Genomic DNA, 23,217 nt, shown 5'->3' on the forward strand with positions numbered 1-23,217 from the left:
TCTGTTATTATGTTAGAATTGGATTGTTTTTATAAAATTATGGACCAGATTCGTGGTCAGACCATATAATGGTCAAGTTAGGCCAATGTGTGCCTTGGATCCAGTAGTTAGAGCAATGCTGTGTGCCTTGCTCGGGGTTAGTGCGTGACTGATCAGCAGCTTAACCTTGGCTTTTAAATTAAAAGTATAATATCCAATTCTAAATCATAATCCAATGTTCACTTGATATCATAATCATAGTCACCTGATGATCATTATTCTCAGTTTTGTCATTTTGACTTGCTGAGCTAGTTAGCTCATTTGTGCGATGTTGTTTATATTCTTTCCAGTTAAAAAGGAACCAGTTGGTAGCGAGGATCCCCAGTCCAGCGTGAGAGCTAGGGGTTCAGGTTGAGGAAGCTGAGCTAGTAGGCTTCTTTTGGGATAATTTAAGTTTGTAAAAGTTTGTATTAATGTTTGATACTCAGTGTGAGTTTGAAATAGTTGGGATTTAAACGGTTTGTAATATATTAGTGTGTTTGGCTTGTGTGCATACTTTAACCTGTTGCGGTCCGTGGTAGTTGATAAGTAGGGTCACTGCATATATTATTTTTATCTTTATTATTGTTATAAGCAGGTTATAATTAAGATGTGTGTGTGGACCCCAAACTTCTGACCCGGGTTTGGAGGGCGCCACAGGTTTGGTATCAGAGCTACAGGTTATAAGTCACTGACACAAGCCTAGGATAACGGTAATGGGTAGAGGGTTAAGATTAGAAGTAAGGCATAGGATGAGAGAACGTTGAGAGGTTGAGTGCTTCGGTATATCAGGTATTAGTATAGTTTGCGTTATGGAACGAGATTCTTATATTGCGATATGATTTCAGATAGCAGAGATGGCCGATTCTTTTATTCCCGTATCAGCTGATCACTCAGAGCCTTCAGTTGGAGCACCAGCATTGGATCCACGTCCTGTGATTCCACCAGCATTGGCTATTCTACCTCCACCGGTGTTGCAGCCCGTGCCACTGCAGGCTATTCCACCTCCAGGCATGAGGCCACCTGTCAGAGGACCCCCACCAGCTGATTCAGATTCCACTGGGCATTCAGTAGCGAGTGCCCCATTCCAGTCTACATTGCCCCCAGTTCCTTATTACCGGTATGAGGCTCTTCTATTGGAGCGTGATTCCTTATTGGCTCAGATTAGAGAGTTACAGCATATCATCAGGACTACAGATATGGATACAGACTGAAGTTTTTATCAGAAGTTAAAGATTGGTAAAGCTTTAAGGACTGTAAGTTGTAGTTATCTAGTCAAATTCTCATGCATTAGTACTTCATGTTTTTGACATCATCAAATATCTGTTAAACTTGTATATTATGCTAATTTACAAGTTGGGGAGATTGTTAGATATATTTGATAATGTCATGCCTAATGTGATTTATGTTTAGTTTCTAAGATAACCTCTGACATGGCTCAAGTTGTTCAGAGTCAAGAGATAGTTAGTTCTGATATCTCAAAGAAGCAAGTAACCTCTGACATAGCTCAAGTTAACTTGATATCAGAACATAAATCAAAGAAAACCTCTGACATTGCTCATGTTAAACCTTCAAAGATACTCCTACCAGGATTCACCAAAGCCAAACAGACTCAACCTTTGAAGATTGCTGCAAGTGGTTTTGAAGCAAGAGTGGTTACTGGAAAGGAAGCAAGAGATAAAACTGGATTGGGAAGTGCTGATGAAAGAAGAATACAGAACACAACCAATGATCCAAATTCCTTAAGTGAACCAGGTATTGGAGCAACTCCTGAGAGATTGAATCAACTAGAATCTGTACAAATGGTTTACCATACCTACTAAAAAGAACACATCTTGCTGTACTTCATGACAGATGGTAGAGTTTATCGTATAAGGGAAAATGCCATTCCACTGAAGTATTTTGAAGAGCTGGAACATGTATTATTCTTACTTCAAGTGAATGACAAAATAACAGAAAGAGCTGCAAACTTTTTGAAGAGTCAAATTCAGAAACAGAAAAAGCTTTATTCTGTTAAGTCTGACAGCACATATCTTCCAAAGTACTGTAACACCCCCAAATCCGGGGTCGGGAATCCGGGTTGTCACGAGTTCCATTTCCCTTAATAACACCCAATCTTAGTAAACAATCAACTACTCTGTACTGTGACCCCACAATAAACACACACACCAGAAGTTATAGTCTCAGAGATGAATATCCAAAAATAATCTCAAGTCGTTTTATTCCACAATTATAAGCCAATACACCTTAAAAGGGTTTCTGAGTAAATTTACATTTCTTTGCCATTATTACAATTCATAAATATACATAAATCTGGTACATCAAAAGTTGAAGCCTAGCCTATTGGTAGTTCCTACCTCAGCTATAGCGACATCAATGCCTATAGGAAACTGCGGAACGTTTCCTATCCGCTCGCGAATTGGGAGCTTGGTCCTGTTCATCTTTTCTATCTGTTGTTGTGTGATGAAAGAAGAAAGCAAGGGTGAGCAGCAAGCCCACCAAAATAATATGTATAATGATTAACAATATATGAGCCTTCTCATAGTACTCATGAAAGTCTTGGTCAAAAGAAATGAACCAAGTTTGATATCTTAATGCGATGAAGTCGCAAAATATTCAGTATACATACATATATACTTTTCACAATCTTTGAAATCCTCTGACATGTATAATATACACAGAGTTCCAGTTTATAACTGTATAAAAATATCGTTGCAAGGTGATCTCATATATCTAACCTTGTCTCAACGTTTTTCTGAAAATCTTTGACATGCACCAGATAATCATTTACTAGATATAAGTTTAAAAGATGAAGTTACAAGATACTCCAATATACTTATATCTTTTCCAAATACTGCTTGAACTACCACCGTTCAAGTTATAATGAGCTTTCAACAGTTCATCACATAGATGAGACTACAAGACAAGATTTGAATATATTAAATCTTTAAAATATCATCAAAATAAAATGAAGTTATGAGATACTTCATTTGATGCAAACATCATTTTGAAAACTTGACCCTGCCAACACTCAACAATCGCCCAACCGTAGCCTTTCTATCGAAGTGCTCTGGGTAGTGTTGCAGAAATATCCAATTGGATGATGAACTCATTACGGGAGTTTACCGTGCCAGGAAGATCACTTACGATGATCAGTCGTAGTAGTGCAACCCCACCATTTTCTACATGTAGAGGAGAACCTGTCGGATTTACTTGTCAACCGAACACTGGACTCCTAAGGATTGGACCGTCTTAGCGGAACTTCCGGGCCATTTGGGCCAATATAATAAGGCTGGGCCGGCGCTACTCGACCACTTACGCCACTCCTAGTTCAGATGAAATCCATGACTCTGAAACGTGAAGCTCGTCCCCCTTTTCCCTAAGTAGAAACTTGTTGATACGGCTCCACCAAGAAGTCGTATCTAGTTGGAAAGGAAAACTCACCAATATTTCCCAGGCGATGCCTGTTAATGGATTAACTTGTTCCAAGAATTTTACTTCGCGAGTGTTGGGTAAGTAATCAAAAACTCTTTTATCAAGACAGCAACCTTGTTGCGAATATAAAACACACCACAGAGCCGGATCCCTCAGGTTTTGAGCGAGTATTTAAATCCCCTTCGAAAGGAGGATCTTAAATATAAAAATGAGTTTTGGGATCCGCTCTAACCTTTAAAAATCATTTTGAAGACTCGCAAAATATTTTTAAGAATGTTTGGAGTAATGCTGATTTAATAAAATAAATCAGTTCCAATATATTAGAAAATATCTGAATATTATTATTTAAATAATATTCCCATAAAGAATAATCTTTATAAAAATAATTGAAGTAGAAGTTGTAAAACTTATACTTGAAATGAATAATAAATAACCAAAGATATACTTATACGAAAGTACAATCTTACTTGAATAATTAAAAGTAAGTTTGATTATTGACACATTATTCTATAATAAAATAAAGAATATTATTTAGTAAATAATCGGAGTCATAAGTCCTCGAATGAATATTCAAAATAATATTCATTAATAAAATAAACGGAGTCATAAGCCCTCGAATGAATATTCAACAATAATATTCATTAATAAAATAAACGGAGTCATTAACCCTCGAATGAATATTCAAAATAATATTCATTAATAAAATAAAGTTATCGAATAAACCTTATTCGATTCATAGTTTTGAAAACTGTATCCATATATATATAAATATATATATATATATTGTAATATCCGGGATATATCGTGTAATTATTTTTGATATTAAATAATTATTATGTGTGTTCAGTATCTATTTTGTGAGTTAATTGTTAAGTGATATATGTACTTGAATATTCAAAAATAATATTAATTGAGTATTTTAATTTTTATATCTCCAAAATAAAATATAGATAATTGTCATATCTTCCTAATTATTTTTATGTTGATTTATAGATTTATAAGAATCATATGAAATTTTTAAAATCTTTTTCCGGGTAATTAAAATTTATTTTATAAAAACGGGAACCAACCTTCGTCAACCGTTGTTACGTTTTTGGAACCCGGAACTCTTCGGAGAACTCCTTCCTAACCTAATTGTAATATTCCAAGCATTTTCCATGTTTCGACTTTTTCGATCCGGCGTACGGTTTGTCCTGCGCGGGTCCCGGCACAACATTTTCGATACAATATTCGTTTCGGTATATTAATAAAACCCGTATTTTCGATAAACGGGAGCTTTTTATTAAACTATCCCAATTATCACTTCGTAGTACGTGTAACTGGGTGCTGAGACCAAGACCGCAGTACAAGCTGTACTGATTTGGATAATTATCCCGAAAACCGATACCGTTTGGATCAGTTTTTATAAATAAACGTACCATTTTATATCCGGAATGATCCAACGGGATACTAATTTTCCGTAATTATAAATAACCTTTTACTGTATTTTATTTCGTATAAAAATCAATTGCAGACAGATAATTATATAATTTTACAGAGAAAAATCTTATATTCATAAACTTTTCTAAGAATCAAACAGCAAAACGAAGGCGTTACCGATCTCTGTTTTTAAAGCTTGAGTAACCAAAACGAAGGATTTGAGGTGTTCTATCAGATTCTGAGCTTTGTTTCACTACAGAATCAAAGGTTTAATTTCTAAAAATTTATTTATTTTCGAATTTATTTTATTAAAAATATGAATTTTTGTTCGGATGATTGTTTGTATGATTTGATGATTGCATGTTGTAGAGCTTGTTTTCCTGATGATTTTCATATGTCATACGTCTGATTTGGAGTTCAATAACATGTTCAAATTTGAGTTTGATTTTCGAATTTTAAAATTAGGGTTTATAACCCGTATGAATGTTCTTAATTGAAATTTGGGGGTTTCTTATTCTGTGATAGATTGATGATGTGTTATAGTGGGTTGTGTTCTCTGTGAAATTTGCAATCTAGTCGTATAAGTTTCATGAACCAACGAGGTCTGTAGAGAAGGGAGTTGTGTTTTAAAGTTTTCCGATGTTCGCCGGAAACTGGAAAACTTCACGGCCAAATTCCGACCAACTCAGGGATTGTTAGGATGAATTGATTTCATGGTTGTGTTCCTGATATTGTGTAGATGTGATCTGGAGGTGTTGGTGGGGTGAGGACGCCGGGAACGTGTTCTCCGGCGAACCCGACTGTTTTCCGGCGAAGAGCTGGAAAATTACAGTTTGGTACCCCAACTTTTGAAAACGATGCAGTTAGGTCCCTGAGGTTTGCAGACTTTGCAAATTTAGGATTCCTGTTTATAAAATGTTTAAAAATCATATTTCTTATTTATTTTTATTATAAAAATTCATTTTTAATTTCTGAAAATTCTAAAAATTATTATTTTAATTCCGAAAAATATTTTTAATTCACAAATAAATCTGAATTAATTAGTTAATTAATTTCAGTTAATTTTTAATTGATTAATTAGTCAATTAATTCAAAAATTAATTGATTAATTGATTTAATTAATTATTAATTGATTTTTAATTAATTATTTAATTAGATTTAATTATTAACAATGATTTAAAAATTCTGAAAAATAGTTTCGAGCTTTAAAATATTATTCTAAATTATTTTCAAGGCTCGATAATTATTCTAAAATTATTTCGGAGCCAGAATTGGCCAACCGAACCCTGTTTATTAACCCAAAATTGATCCAACGACCCGTTTTAATTCCGAAAAATGTTTTAAAAATTATTTTAAATACCCGAAAGCACATTTATGACCCGAGACTTCTTTATAAATGATATGTCATTGATTACGTGATGTATTATGTGTTATACGTGACCTGTTGTTTGACTATCGGTCTATATATTCGGTGTTTACTTCGTTATTGCATAGATTTCAATCCGTTAATCGGATTTGGGTAAAACGAAGGGTAGATAGAAGTGTGTGTTGAATAGAACTCTATGAGTTGATGATTGATAGATACTTATGATATGTGAGCAGAAAAGGCAAGACGTAGGAAAGGAAAACAGATAGTTGAAGAGTAAGACGGTTGTGATTGGAAGTCAGTGCAGAGTAGTAAGCTAATACCAGGCAAGTGTTCTGAACTTTCTCGAGACATTGTAATTCTTGATAGTCTTGTTGACATTGCAAGTGCTTTGAAGCACGGAAACCTAAACCCTGATTTCAGTTATTGTTCTTGAGCCATGAACCATATTCTTTCTAAGCCATTGATTATTGTAAACCCAAACTCGAACCTCAAGTATACGATACTATTCCATAAATACATGCAAACAAAATCCCAAACACTGAACTGAATTACTTGTACATTCAACCATTGTATCCTATGCTTTGAGAGCCCAAATCTTTGAAACCCTGAAATATTGATTCTTTTGTTATCCAATTCTTTCATTACCCAGCGTTCAAGCTTTTAAACTATTTATTTGATCCTTACAAAGATTGAAAACCTTTCATTGTTAAACACTCATTGTTGTTAATGATTTTGGTTATTGTTTATTATTGCATATTCTGTTATTATGTTAGAATTGGATTGTTTTTATAAAATTATGGACCAGATTCGTGGTCAGACCATATAATGGTCAAGTTAGGCCAATGTGTGCCTTGGATCCAGTAGTTAGAGCAATGCTGTGTGCCTTGCTCGGGGTTAGTGCGTGACTGATCAGCAGCTTAACCTTGGCTTTTAAATTAAAAGTATAATATCCAATTCTAAATCATAATCCAATGTTCACTTGATATCATAATCATAGTCACCTGATGATCATTATTCTCAGTTTTGTCATTTTGACTTGCTGAGCTAGTTAGCTCATTTGTGCGATGTTGTTTATATTCTTTCCAGTTAAAAAGGAACCAGTTGGTAGCGAGGATCCCCAGTCTAGCGTGAGAGCTAGGGGTTCAGGTTGAGGAAGCTGAGCTAGTAGGCTTCTTTTGGGATAATTTAAGTTTGTAAAAGTTTGTATTAATGTTTGATACTCAGTGTGAGTTTGAAATAGTTGGGATTTAAACGGTTTGTAATATATTAGTGTGTTTGGCTTGTGTGCATACTTTAACCTGTTGCGGTCCGTGGTAGTTGATAAGTAGGGTCACTGCATATATTATTTTTATCTTTATTATTGTTATAAGTAGGTTATAATTAAGATGTGTGTGTGGACCCCAAACTTCTGACCCGGGTTTGGAGGGCGCCACAGGTTTGGTATCAGAGCTACAGGTTATAAGTCACTGACACAAGCCTAGGATAACGGTAATGGGTAGAGGGTTAAGATTAGAAGTAAGGCATAGGATGAGAGAACGTTGAGAGGTTGAGTGCTTCGGTATATCAGGTATTAGTATAGTTTGCGTTATGGAACGAGATTCTTATATTGCGATATGATTTCAGATAGCAGAGATGGCCGATTCTTTTATTCCCGTATCAGCTGATCACTCAGAGCCTTCAGTTGGAGCACCAGCATTGGATCCACGTCCTGTGATTCCACCAGCATTGGCTATTCTACCTCCACCGGTGTTGCAGCCCGTGCCACTGCAGGCTATTCCACCTCCAGGCATGAGGCCACCTGTCAGAGGACCCCCACCAGCTGATTCAGATTCCACTGGGCATTCAATAGCGAGTGCCCCATTCCAGTCTACATTGCCCCCAGTTCCTTATTACCGGTATGAGGCTCTTCTATTGGAGCGTGATTCCTTATTGGCTCAGATTAGAGAGTTACAGCATATCATCAGGACTACAGATATGGATACAGACTGAAGTTTTTATCAGAAGTTAAAGATTGGTAAAGCTTTAAGGACTGTAAGTTGTAGTTATCTAGTCAAATTCTCATGCATTAGTACTTCATGTTTTTGACATCATCAAATATCTGTTAAACTTGTATATTATGCTAATTTACAAGTTGGGGAGATTGTTAGATATATTTGATAATGTCATGCCTAATGTGATTTATGTTTAGTTTCTAAGATAACCTCTGACATGGCTCAAGTTGTTCAGAGTCAAGAGATAGTTAGTTCTGATATCTCAATTCAAAGAATCCTGATTCCATTATAATTACAATTGGAGGACTTCTGGATTGCATGGGGCTGCTATTTATATTCAAATAAAGGACGTTTTCAAGAGAGATACGTACCAGAGCACAAGGAGAGCCGTAAGAAGACCGTTTTAGCACGGATTCAGCAAAAACGAAGAAGATCTTGTTTTTACTTTTGATTCTTTGTTCTAAGTTGTAACTTGGATGCTAGTTTTCTTATTTGTGAACCTTACTCTTTTTTCGTACTTGGTTTTGTTATTTAAGTATAAAGACTATGTTTGTTATGCATTCATCGGAACACACGTTGATGATGAGTCTGATTATGGGCTAATCGTTATCGTGGAGTTCTAACGGATTTATTATGGATTTATTTAGTTAATTTGTTTTGATGCCTTATTGTGTGGTGATTGTATGATAACCTAGTATTGGTTGTGCGTATTCATCTTATGAGCGTCGCGAACTTATAAGATAGCATGTTAATCTTTAATGAAGCGATAGTGAATTTAAGGATTTAGAACTTGCTATGCTAGCATAGGTTCATATGTTATTGTTATGCATGATTCGTAGGTAATTTTAACCATCTTACTTGCCATGTGTAATCATGATAGATAACTTGTGCTTAAACCGTTATGTTTTCAAATTCTATAGACATATAGGGTCTCAATATAATTGGTGTCTATTCAGCTTCTATCTCTTTTATGGATGTCTGATAGTATATTATTCGCGCAACGAAAGTTGACATTTAGCAGTTCCGTGTTATCTGATTAGTGTCATCACCATTGCATGCTAAGGTTAAGAATAATAAGGCTATTGAATGAAGTATTTAATGAAGTTAGAATCTCATGTTTGTCTTATATAATATACAACCCTCTTTATTCTCTTAGTTATAATTGTTAGTTTAATTCTTAGTTATAAACAACCTCAATTTGTTATCGTCTTAACATTGAATAATAACCATACATTGTTGCTTAAATGTATAAATTAATTAGTTAACCAAAGCCAATCTCTGTGGGAATGAATTTGATTTATATCTTATACTACTTGCGAATTCGTATACTTGCGTGTAATCTAGCGCGTGTTTAGCGACTAACAAGTTTTTGGCGCGCTGTTGGGGACTGCAGTGTTAATTTTTAGTTTATGTATTTTCCATCAGTGGTCGTTAAAGTTCATTGACTCGGATATTGTTACTTATCTGTTCCTTGTCTTATTTCAGTTACTCTAGCGAGGGTATACGCGTTTGCATACTCGTAAGAGAACACTGGATAAAGCCGAGGAAGAAGTTGTGGTGGTTCGAAAGGAAGTTTTCGAAGAAGAAAAGAAGGTAGAAGAAGAAAAGAAAGTCGAAGAACCAGTTTTAGTAGTGATGGGAGATCAAGCGAAAAATCCTAAGGCTTTGATGGACTATTCTCAGCCTAAGATCAATGACATTCAGTCAAGCATCATCAGGCCAGCCATCAGGGCTAACACTTTTGAGATCAAGTCAAGCACGATTTAGATGATACAGAACTCAGTTCAGTTTGGGGTTCTCCTACTGAAGACCCCAACATGCACATCAGGGATTTCATCGAGATCTACGACACGTTCAAGTTCAATGATGTGACTGAAGATGCTATCAAGCTGCGACTCTTCCCATTCTTTCCGAGGGATAAAGGTAAGTGCTGGTTATATTCTCCACCAGTAGGGTCTATCACCACTTGGGAAGATCTTGCTCAAAAGTTTCTCACTAAATTCTTCCATATAGCGAAGACTGCTGCAATCAGGAATGATCTTACTCAGTTTGCCCAGCAAACTAGAGAATCTCTATGTGAGGCTTGGGATCGATATAAGGAGATGCTAAGGAAGTGCCCACATCATGGCATGCCTGATTGGATGATTATTAACTGTTTCTACAATGGATTGGATGCTACTTCTAGACCCATGCTCGATTGCAGCATCAGGAGGAGCCTTATGGGCTAAGAGCTACAATGAAGCTTATGAATTGATTGAACTGATGGCTTCTAATGAGTACCAGAATCCTTCCCAAAGACTGACTTAAGGAAAAATAGCAGGAATTCTGGAGTTGGATGCTGCAACTGCTATAGCTGCCCAACTTAAGGCTTTGACGATGAACGTGGACACTTTGGCTAGGTTAATCAAATCGCTAGTGTCTGTGAGCTTTGTGCTGGTGCCCATGAGACTGATTAGTACATAATTTCTAGTGAATCAGCTCAGTTCGTGAGCAACTTTCAGCGTTCACAGCAACCTGTGCCAGCCACTTATCATCCCAACAACCACAATCATCCTGATTTCAGTTGGAGCAACGCTCAAAATGCGGTTCAACAGCCTTATCAGCAGTATATAGCTAAGCAGTACAACCCTCCTGGTTTCAGTAACCGCAATATGCACCAAGACAGCAACTTCAGCTGCAACAAGCTAATGAAAAATCTGAATTAGAGGAGTTGAAGCTTATGTGCAAGAGTCAAGATGTATTTATCAAGACCTTGAAAAATCAAATTGGGCAAATTGCCAATGCCTTGCTAAATCGTCAGACTGGTACACTACCTAGTGACACTGAAGTGCCAGGAAGGAAGGAAGCTAGGGAGCAGGTAAAGGCAATCACTTTACGGTCTGAAAAGGTTGCGAATCCCGAACAAACTCAAGCGTTGACTGAAGAAGCTGGGGCTGAGAAAGAAGTAGAGCAGCATGAAGAAGAAGTGGAACCAAGGAAGACTACTATTGAGCACACTCCTCCTGAGGGTAATACAGGGGAGAAACAGATCTATCCTCCACCGCCTTTTCCTAAGCGGCTACAGAAGAAAAAGATGGACAAGCAATTTGAGAAGTTTCTGGAGGTGTTCAAGAAACTTCATATCAACATACCTTTCGCTGAGGCTCTTGAGCAGATGCCTAGTTACGCAAATTTTATGAAAGGTATTCTTTCTCGGAAAGTGAAACTAGATGATTTAGAGACAGTCGCTCTCACGAAGGAATGCAGTGCTGTACTGCAACAGAAGTTGCCTCCGAAGCTTAAAGATCCAGGAAGCTTCACTATTCCATGTACTATTGGAAAAGTGTCTTTTGACAGATGCTTATGTGACTTGGGAGCTAGCATCAATCTGATGCCTTTGTCAATCTTCAAGCAGTTGAACTTACCTGATCCAAAACCAACTTATATGACTTTGTAATTGGCCGACCGTTCTATTACATATCCGCGAGGTATTGTGGAGGATGTCTTGGTCAAGGTTGATAAACTCATCTTCCCTACTAATTTCGTCATTCTTGATTTCGAGAAGGATAAGAAGATTCCCATATCCTGGGAAGACCTTTCTTGGCGATCGGCCGAAGCTTGATAGATGTGCAGAAGGGTGAGCTCACAATGTGAGTGTTAGATCATGAAGTAACTTTTAATGTGCTCAATGCTATGAAATTTCCTAAGGAAAATGAGGAGTGCTTAAAGGTGGAGTTGGTCGATTCTGTGGTTACTTCAGAACTTGATCAATTGCTAAGGTCTGATGCCTTAGAAAAAGCCTTATTGGGAAATTCAGATAGTGAAGATGATTGAAGGTGAAGAACAATTACAATATTTGAATGCTTCTCCCTGGAAGAGGAAGATTGATATGCCTTTTGAATATCTTGGAATGGAGGAATTGAACAAAGCTCCTAAACGCCTCAAGCCATCTATTGAGGAAGCTCTCACTCTTGAGTTTAAGCCTTTATCTGAGCATTTGATGTATGCGTTTTTAGGTGATGCATCTACTTTGTCTGTTATTATTGCATCTGATCTTTAAGGTAGTGACGAGGAAAAGCTCCTGAGGCTTCCAAGAGAATTCAAATTGGCAATTGGTTGGACTATAGTAGATATCAAGGGAATCAGCCATTCTTATTGCATGCATAAAATTCTGCTAGAGGAAGGTAGCAAGCCTGCGGTTGAGCAGCAAAGAAAGACTTAATCTGATCATTAAGGAAGTAGTGAAGAAAGAAATTCTTAAGTGGATAGATGCGGGGATCATCTATCATATTTCTGACAGTTCATGGGTAAGCCCAGTTCAATGTGTGCCAAAGAAAGGTGGAATTACTGTGGTAGCAAATGAGAAGAATGATCTTATTCCTACAAGAATAGTCACGGGGTGGAGAGTTTGCATGGAATACAGGAAGCTGAACAAGGCCACTAGGAAGGATCACTTCCCTTTGCCCTTTATTGACTAGATGCTTGATAGATTGGCTGGTCATGAGTACTACTGTCTTCTTGATGGCTATTCGGGTTACAATCAAATTTGTATCGCTCTAGAAGATCAGTAGAAGACTACCTTCACTGTCTATTTGGTACTTTCGCCTTCAGACGAGTTTCTTTTGGTCTGTGTGGTGCACCAGCCACATTTTAGAGATGTATGATGGCCATTTTTTTCTGATATGATTGGCCAGAATGTGGAGGTGTTCATGAACGACTTCTCTGTATTTGGCGATTCTTTTGATGAATGCTTGCAAAAATCTTGGACACGTTCTCAAGAGGTGTGTTGAGACCAATTTGGTTTTTAATTGGGAAAAATGTCACTTTATGGTGCGACAGGGCATTATTCTTGGGCACAAGGTTTCTAGTAAGGGTCTTGAGGTGGACAAAGCCAAGGTGGGGGTCATTAAAAATCTTCCTCCTCCTATTTCTGTTAAGGGAATTCGCAGTTTTCTTGGTCATGCGGGTTTCTATAGGCATTTCATCAAATACTTCTCTAAGATTTCAAAGCCATTGTGCAGTTTGCTAGAGAAAGACGTCCCTTTCAAGTTTGATGACGAGTGTCTTGCAGCTTTTGAAACATTGAAGAAGAGTTTAATCACGGAACCTGTCATAACTGCACCTGATTGGTCTGAACTTTTTAAGATAATGTGTGATGCAAGTGACTATGCAGTTGGAGCAGTTCTTGGGCAGAGGAAGAACAATATATTTCATGTGGTCTACTATGCTAGAAAGACCCTAAATGATGCTCAACTGAATTATACTACTACGAAGAAAGAACTTTTGGCTATTGTCTATGGTTTTGAGAAATTTCGATCTTATCTACTTGGGACTAAGGTGACAGTTTTCACTGATCACGCTGCAATTCGTTATCTCGTCTTAAAGAAGGACTCAAAGCCTAGATTAATTAGATGGGTTCTTTTGCTTCAAGAATTTGAACTAGAGATCAAGGACAGAAAGGGGACTGAAAATCAAGTCGCTGATCATCTCTCGCGTTTACAGAACCCTAATGCTACTTCATTGGATAAGGCAATTGATAAATGAGTCTTTTCCCGATGAGCAGCTGTTTGGGAGTGCAAGAAGAAACACCGTGGTTTGCAGATATTATGAACTACCTTGTGAGTAATATCATGCTTCCCGACTTATCTTATGCTCAAAGGAATAAGTTTCTACATGAAGTGAAGTGGTATATGTGGGATGAGCCATTTCTTTTTCGATAAGGAGTTGACCAAATCATCAGGAGATGTATACCTTACAGCGAAATGGGGGGGGGGGGATCTTGCGAGATTGTCACTCAATGGCTTATGGAGGACATTATGGTGGAGAAAAGACAACAGCTCGTATTCTGCAAGCAGGGTTTCTTTTGGCCAACCTTATTTAAAGATGTTCACCAGTTCATTTTGAAATGTGATCGATGTCAACGTGTGGGTAATATGTCTAAGAGGGATGAGATGCCTCTTAATATGCTTCTCGAGGTTGAGGTCTTCGATGTTTGGGGAATTGACTTTATGGGCCCATTTATCTCATCCTGTAACAATTTGTATATCTGGTTGGCGGTTGATTATGTGTGACGCCCTCAATCTCGGGGTTAGGAAATGAGGACTCACACACACCTCTAATCTAGTAATTAAATAAGCATAAACCCCGATTAACTACTAACAGGATCAACAGGATAAAGTATGAGACAAGATTAAAACTACCAATCATAACTTACAAACCCAAAATATTATTAAATATACAATATCGATTCGGCTGGGAACCGACAGATAACCCATTGTATCTTTAAACATTTCCTTCTAGGCGCGAGCTCACTCATAAATACCACTACCTGCTCTGGCAACCGGAAGCCCTCAACACGGTAGGGACCACCAGGTACGCTCTTACGAGCAGTGCGCCTAAGCCTGGCCATCTTCTTGCTTAACTGCCATGGTTAGATTAAAATAAAACATATGAGTATAAAACTCAGCAAGTAACTATATAGCAGTTCTAAAATATCAACTCACAATATGTTTTACCAAACTCAGGGCATTCTACTTTATTTGATCTAGGTGGGAGATTTCTAGCTTTTGGGTTAAAGAAAGGTTTTTGAAGGATAATGTGGGGCTTTCAAGGAACAAGGCTCAATGCAGGACGAAAGTCGACATTCATCACAATCAATAAAGGATCGGAATAGATCTTTCAAAAGAGGAAAGCAACAGTATTTCAATATATGGAATCAATCATATGATCAACAAATTCAAGAATCAGGGTTCTCGAGCTTTAAGCTTCACATTAACAAAATCAACTCTTTTCAAAGCAATATAAACCATTTTCATTTTCAAGAATCAATTTACTGAACAGAAAGTTTCAGTTCCCTTTTAAATAATCATTTAGAACCCTTGATTGGATCACTTTATCTTTCCATTTCATTATATACGGGTGATTAGCCCGTACCGACCTCCATTCCGGTCTTTAAGGTACCAATCGGCATAATTTCAGCCTTAAGTTGGACTAGCCCCGCTAGCCTCTTACCATGACTGGACTAGTCCCACTAGCCTATTACGTCCCAATCCAATCCATCAGGAATTCATTTGGAAAACCTTGAGTTGGAAAAACAAATAGGTTTCCTAAAATTCATTTTATCATTACCAAGAATTTGAAATCATTCGGACTCTTTCAAGTCGAAACTCATTCTTAATTCAGATTTTAAGGAAACAAAGTTCAGGGAGTGATTCAAAGATAAGCAAGGAACAAATCATAAGGATTCTGTATCAGGATAACAAAGCACTTAAGTTAGAAGGATCAACATCTGTTTAGGATCAATAGGATGATCAAGAAATAAGGTATCATTAAACAGGGTTAACAAGGATAATCAGAGGGTTCAATACAATTCATGGCTTAATAAATAACTTAAACAGAAAGGACATATTATCAAAGGGTTGAATCATTAAGCTTATCAATAACAGTTTATCAAGAACAAAGGCAGGGTATCTCAAATCAATATCAGGGTTTCATAACTAAATAGTTTAATACTCTACTTGGTATGAACAACATTCTCTTTATAACCATTTACACAAGTAATCAGAGTTACTTGCCTAAATTTGCTTTCCTGAAGGTTGAACTACTGCCACCTAGTATATCCTTTCCTTTCCTAGCCTGAATGCCCTCACGCTCCGAATCTACAATAAGAATCAAAATCTCAATCAGTTTCTCAACTCTCGTTCCCGGAACGATCACTAAATATGATAACTCGATTATATCCTTGACTCGAGTATACGATTATAGCTTATACACATAAGCACATAGCACATAGCACATAGCATATCCCTTTCTCGTAACTTTTATATCCTTATATACTTAACAATCAAAGCGTACTTGCTTAACCTTAGCCTTTTCTCAAATCACACTAATATAAGTCTTTTACGACCATAGCTATCACTTATAGCTCTTAATAAAAAATGATTTAATTCCCTTTTTCTTTTATTCCTTAATTCGAACCACACATACAAAACACAACCAAGTATATTCAATTTCAATCTCATATAATCAAATACAACTAATACAATTCACAAGAGTCATCTACGCACTTAAACTTCATCCTTTTTAATCAAAAATCCGAATCACAATTACATTAAGAATCGAAATCAACACTTTCTTTTAATTATCAAAATTCGAACATGAAGACCACCCAATCTTTGTCATGCAATCAAGTTCTCACTAGCCATTAAGATAATTGACAAAAACCAACTTAATTCCTCTTTTTACTCCTAAGACCCATTCGGGTTTTTCCATAAATCAAACATGCAAGAATCAATTTTGACATGCAAGGTTATATATCACATTTCCCACTTGTTTTAATCCTTTACTAAGTCATTCCATCCATTAAACATCAAAATCAAGCATCACCTAGTGACTCCAACTTTAATTAACTCATTCAATCAACATGCATCCACTTAATCAACAAGCAAATTCATTTTCCATTCGGCAAAAACATGATTTACAACTTCAAGGATCCAACAATTACATGCACTACTTGTTTTCCTCTAAAACTAACATGCAATCACTTTTTATGCTAAATAAGCTTAGTGTTCACTAAGATCAACTCACCAAATCAAATTCCTCTTTTGATTAGCATAAAGCCGAATTAAAAACTCACATGCAACCTTAAATTTTAATCTCCTAATCATCAAACAACTTATACACACATCAATAATCAAGACATATCCATTTTCTAATCAAATATTCAAGTTTTAAAATAATTTATCAAAAACTCTTTTGATCTTTTCGAAAACCAAACATGCAAAGTTTTAGAATCAAATTATCATATCATAGAAATTCCACCGGCTCTCCTTGGATCATAGCCGGTGGTGGTCGAACTTGAGAGAGCCCATAACGGGTCTCCTCTCGAGTTTATGACCCCAAAAATCTCTTGGATTCACTCTTGTAGTTATGTATCAAGAAATCATTTTCCTTGAACACCACCATAGTGATTAATCATCAAAACACTTGCAAACACTTACATGCAAATGGGAATCGAGAAGTATACCGAAAATAAAGACCAAAGGAAGCAATATCTTTGAGTTGAGTGAGGTTTAAGTATTGCTTGCAAGAAAGAGAGATGAGAGATGGAGAGAGCCGAGAGAGAGAGTGAAGGAAAGAAAGAAAAAGAAAGAGAGAAGTGGAAATGGGGTGCACGGGGAGGAAAAAGAAAAAGGGGGGGAATGGATTTATATACCACCAAAACAAGGGCAAACTTGTACTTTACTAATTCTTTTTATGCTTATATATCCCTTTTCTTTTTACTCAAATGCAACAAAAATTAGATATAAAATATATCTCTCTCGGAAAGTCGGAAATTATTGCAAGTGATGATTTTAACACGTGGATCTCGAAATTAGCTTTTTAACCATTACTCATAATAGATTTTTGAGCGGACGGTTGATTTTATATGAATTTCGCAAGCTTGCCTTAATAATAACATGTTTCCACATAAAATCAATTTAAAAATGCAAAGACCACCAAATAAACCCACTTATTATTTTTAAAAAGTCTCTAGGACTACTAAGAAGATATCAAAACAAATCCCATGTTTTTATCTTACTCAGATGATTTTATAAAAATGCGCGAAGGTTAATTAAACCTTTATTTAAATCACATAATTCCTTTTAAATTCATAAAATGACACAGAGCACATAGTCATGCACACAGACCGGCAATCACATATATACGATCACATAAGTATCCAGGTCTGATAATAGATTTTATCCCTCTTTAATCTTTATCCTTTCTACGCGTACCGGGTCACGTTCAGCCTGACGGCCCGACGCTCAGCGTTTCGATTACGCTTCTCATTACCTTTACCAATCAACACGTCACTTAGGACAAAATACTTTATTTAAACATTCATTTCATTCAGTCGCACATAATTCACATTCTATATTCTTTAATCTCTTATTAGGACGGGTTCCGTTCTACCTGACGGCCCGATGACACAGCTTAACTCCTAAGCTGACTCTTTAAATTGGAACGTTTTTATTTACGCTCCTATATTCTAATATAAATAAAAGACAATTAATCAGCACTTAGTCACATAATTATAATCACATCACATAACACATACTTTATTGACTTAATTACGTCGCAAAATTCTCAATCGTCACAATCTACCCTCCTTAAAAGGATTCTGTCCCCAGAATCTAATCTAAACAAATAGTGAAGGGTTTTTAGCACATAAATGCAGCGAAAACATAAATTTAAATCTTAAAAAAAACCGAAACCCTTTGCAGGATCCATGCAAAAAATAATATTTAATTCGTAGTTCATTATGTTTACCTTAAGAAGCTTTATGTTAATGGAAAGATGGAGGTCTTTAATGGCGATCCAAAAACGATGAACGGAGATCCTTAGCAGCTGCTCCTCAAGTGTGAAGCACTCCACCGGTATCCACCAAGAAAACGATGTAATGGAGAAGGAGGAGGTGGAGAGAATTGGGGTTTTGTAAAATTTTTAGGTTGAGGCAAAAATAGGGTTTATAATAGTATATTTATAGGCAAAATTTTCAGCTGAAAATTTTCCCATAAAATATTATTATTATTAACCCTTTATTATTCTCACTAATAATTAAAACACCTTTTAATTATTAATCCTTTTTCTAAACACTTTAGAAATAATTCTCTCACTTGATTTAATTTCCAAAAATTAAATTCTTAATTAATAATATTAAGAACTTTTTCTTAATTAATTTATAATCAATTAAATCTCATTTAATCAATTATTAAATTTTCCAATTAATTATTTATTTCATAAATAAATAATTATCAGCCATTATTAATTAATTTCTCCACCATTAAATCATTCTCTTTTATGGTGTGACCCTATAGGTTCAATATTAAGCCGGTAGTAGAAATAAATAATAACAAAACTATTTTATCATTATTTATATAAATTCTCTAATTCATTAAATATGATTAATTAATTAATCATATTTATTCTACATCGTGAGGGATACTTCTCAGCATATGGCGACTATCCGGATAATACGAATTCACTGCTTAGAATACCAAGAACCTATTCAGTGAGTAGTTATCGTACAATTAATTCCTTCTACCCTGCAATGTCACGATTAAATACAAAGCATGGAACTTGTGTCAAGCCTGTCTTATTTAATCACTTGCTTTCCCATTCAATATGCTTAGTTCTATTTAATGTAAATTAGAAACTCCTTTCTAATTTCATTCACTCTGGCCAGAGATTCCTAAACTAGCATAAGTGGATCAGCATTGACCATTCTCTTCCTTCACCGGAAGGGGTAGATCCTCTATTGATCATACACTATCTTCGTGTACAAATTCCTATACCCACTAGAACCCTTATAATTGTCCCTGGAGACTAAGAACTAAACCAAAGCATAGTTTAGTGTACACAAGATGACTATGATGACCTCAAGTCTAAGGATACTTGTACAACTATCACTATGTGAACAACTGCTTACACGTGAGTGAACTCCATCAGTTTTTCAGCTGTGTGAGTCATGTTCAGTGAACTTATTCTATAATAAGCACCTACATACTAGCTATAGTGTCACCACACAAATGTCTATGAGAACAGACATCCTTCATAATGAAGCAAGCATAGTATGTACCGATCTTTACGGATTATTAATTACCAGTTAGTAATCCTACGACCAGGAACTATTTAAGTTTAGAGTTATCATCTTTTAGGTCTCATTATTATGATCTCATCATAATCCATAAAAAGCTTTACTCTAAACTGTGGTATATCTTATTTAAACACTTAAAATAGATAGAGCCCGCAATAAAAAACAAAACAAGTCTTTTATTAATATCAATGAAATCAAAACAGATTACATAAAAGTTATTCCTAAATCCTCATACATGATTGGACTTAGGACATATCTCTTTCAAATAGATGGGGATACTTTTCTTCATTTCGCTTTCTAATTCCCAAGTCGATTCTTCGACTAATGGATTTCTCCATAACACTCTAACTAGAGGTACAACCTTATTTCTAAGCGTCCTTTCTTTTCGGTCCAAAATTCGAACTGGTTGTTCCACATAGGACAAATCTGGTTGGATTTCCAATGGTTCCAACTTGATCACATGGCTCGCATCAGCATTATACTTCTTTAGAAGAGATACATGAAACACATTGTGCAGATGTTGCATTTGCGGAGGTAGCGCCAATTCATATGCTACTTTCCCAACTCGTCGTAATACTTCAAATGGTCCAATATACCTAGGACTCAACTTCCCTTTCTTTCCGAATCGGGTTAAACCTTTCCAAGGAGATATCTTTAACAAGGCTTTGTCTCCAGATTCAAATTGCACATCTTTACGTTCTTGATTTGCGTACTTTGCTTGTCGATCTTGAGCTGCAATTAACCTCTTTCGAATCATTTCTACCTTTTCCTTCATTTGTTGAACTAGCTCTGGGCCAATTAATTTGCGCTCACCAACTTCGTCCCAATAAGTAGGGGACCTACACTTTCTTCCATACAACGCTTCATAAGGTGGCATGCCAATACTCGCGTGATAACTGTTGTTGTAGGAAAACTCAATTAAGGGCAAATGATCGTCCCAATTTCCTTTGAAATCTATTGCACAGGTTCGCAACATATCTTCAATTGTCTGAATTATCCTTTCACTTTGTCCATCTGTCTGCAGATGATATGTCGTACTCATTTTCAACTTAGTTCCCAAATGATCATGGAATTGTCGCCAAAATCTCGAGTTAAACCTTGGATCTCTATCGGACATGATAGACACAGGAACTCCATGACGCATCACAATCTCATTCAAATACAATTTGACCAACTTTTCCAACGAAAACCTTTCATTTATTGGCAAGAAATGTGCTGACTTTGTCAACCGATCGATTACCACGCAAATCGCATCATGATTTGACTTGGTTTTAGGTAATCCTACCACGAAATCCATCGCTATATGTTCCCATTTCCATTCGGGTATGTCCAGTGGCTGAAGCAATCCGCTTGGCCTTTGATGTTCTGCCTTGACTCTTTGGCACGTATAACATTTACTTATCCATTCCGCAATTTCCTTCTCATGTTTGGCCACCAATAACTTTCTTTTAAATCCTGGTACATTTTCGTACTTCCATGGTGAATTGAAAATCTCGAGTTATGCGCTTCTTGCAAAATCTCGTGCTTTAGTTCCACGACATTAGGTATCCATATACGTGAATTAACACGGTATATTCCTTTTCCATCCTTTTGAGCTTTAATTTCTTCTCTCGTCAACATATCCTTTTCGCGATTCATCACTTGCTCTTGACAGCATCGAATCTTTTCCAAAATTTCGGGTTGAAACAGCATTGCATATATAGCTTCACCTCCAAATTCTGGAGTCTGCACCTCTATTTCCATCTTTTCAAAGTCCTTGATTAATTCTTCCGATGACGTTAACATATTCAACCTTTCTTTTCGACTTAAAGCATCCGCTACCACATTTGCCTTTCCAGGATGATAGTTTATCGCACAATCATAATCTTTGATCAATTCCAACCACCTCCTTTGTCGCATATTCAATTCTTTCTGAGTGAAGATATACTTTAAACTTTTATGATCCGTATAAATCTCGCACTTTTCCCCGTACAAATAATGCCTCCAAATATTAAGGGCAAACACAATTGCAGCCAATTCCAAATTGTGCGTTGGATACTTTTGCTCGTGCGGCTTGAGTTGCCTTGACGCATATGCTATTACCTTCCCGTGTTGCATTAACATGCATCCAAGTCCTTTATATGAAGCATCACTGAAATCACGAATTCCCCTTTATCATCTGGTAATTCCAACACTGGGGCGGTTACCAACCTCCTCTTTAACTCTTAAAAACTTTCCTCGCACCTTTCTGTCCAAACAAACTTCTCGTTCTTTCTCGTCAACTTTGTCAACGGTACAGCAATCTTAGAGAAATCTTGCACAAATCTCCTGTAATATCCGGCTAATCCCAGAAAACTTCGGACTTCTGTAGGAGTCTTGGGTCTTTCCCAATTCATTACAGCTTCTATCTTGGCTGGGTCTACTTTGATTCCTTCTTTATTAACTACATGACCAAGAAATTGCACTTTCTTTAGCCAAAATTCGCACTTTGAAAACTTAGCATACAACTTCTCTTTTCGCAGAATTTCCAAAGAAATCCTCAAATGCTCCTTATGATCTCCTTCCGTCTTGGAGTAAATCAGTATATCGTCGATAAACACAATAACGAACTTATCCAAATATTGCTTGAATACTCTGTTCATAAGATCCATAAATGTGGCTAGTGCATTCGTCAAGCCAAACGCCATTACCAAAAACTCATAGTGTCCGTACCTCATTCGGAACGCTGTCTTGGGTATATCTTCTGCTTTAATCTTTAATTGATGATACCCAGACCTTAAATCAATCTTTGAGAAACACGAAGCTCCTTTTAACTGGTCAAACAAGTCATCGATCCGCGGTAGAGGGTACTTATTCTTGATCGTCAACTTATTCAGTTCGCGATAATCAATGCACAACCTCATACTTCCATCCTTTTTCTTTACAAATAACACCGGTGCACCCCACGGGGATACACTCGGTCGGATCACTCCTTTGTCCAACAATTCTTGCAACTGAGCTGCCAATTCCTTCATCTCGACCGGCACCATGTGATAGGGAGCTTTTGACACTGGTTCCGTTCCAGGAGCCAAATCAATCGTAAACTCGATCTCTCTGTCTGGAGGTAGTCCAGGCAATTCATCAGGAAACACATCCGGAAAATCTCTTACTACCGGAATATCCTCGATCTTCACAAATTCTTTCTCCACATCTACGACATGAGCCAAATAAATTTCGTATCCTTGATGTATTAATCTTCTTACCTCAATAGCCGTTAGAAATTTCTTCTCTTGCCTTTTTCCTTTAAATATCACCTCTTCTCCCTCCTTGGTTCTTAACTTCACCTTTTTACTTTTACATTCTATTTGCGCTTCATGGTTTGACAACCAATCCATTCCTAGTATGACCTC

At 36.6% G+C, this 23,217-nt stretch overlaps 1 non-coding gene and 1 pseudogene across 1 annotated transcript; one reads left to right on the plus strand and one right to left on the minus strand.

Annotated features, from left to right (window-relative positions):
- LOC141685861 (tubulin alpha-4 chain-like) overlaps positions 1 to 23,217 on the plus strand; it is a 101,205-nt pseudogene that overhangs the window by 34,936 nt on the left and 43,052 nt on the right.
- On the minus strand, positions 10,257 to 10,363 carry LOC141688073 (small nucleolar RNA R71). Its single transcript, XR_012561540.1, has one exon. It is a non-coding gene; the product is annotated as a small nucleolar RNA R71 (small nucleolar RNA).

This window comes from Apium graveolens, chromosome 9 (assembly GCF_009905375.1).
Source record: "Apium graveolens cultivar Ventura chromosome 9, ASM990537v1, whole genome shotgun sequence".
Taxonomy (NCBI): Eukaryota; Viridiplantae; Streptophyta; class Magnoliopsida; order Apiales; family Apiaceae; genus Apium; species Apium graveolens.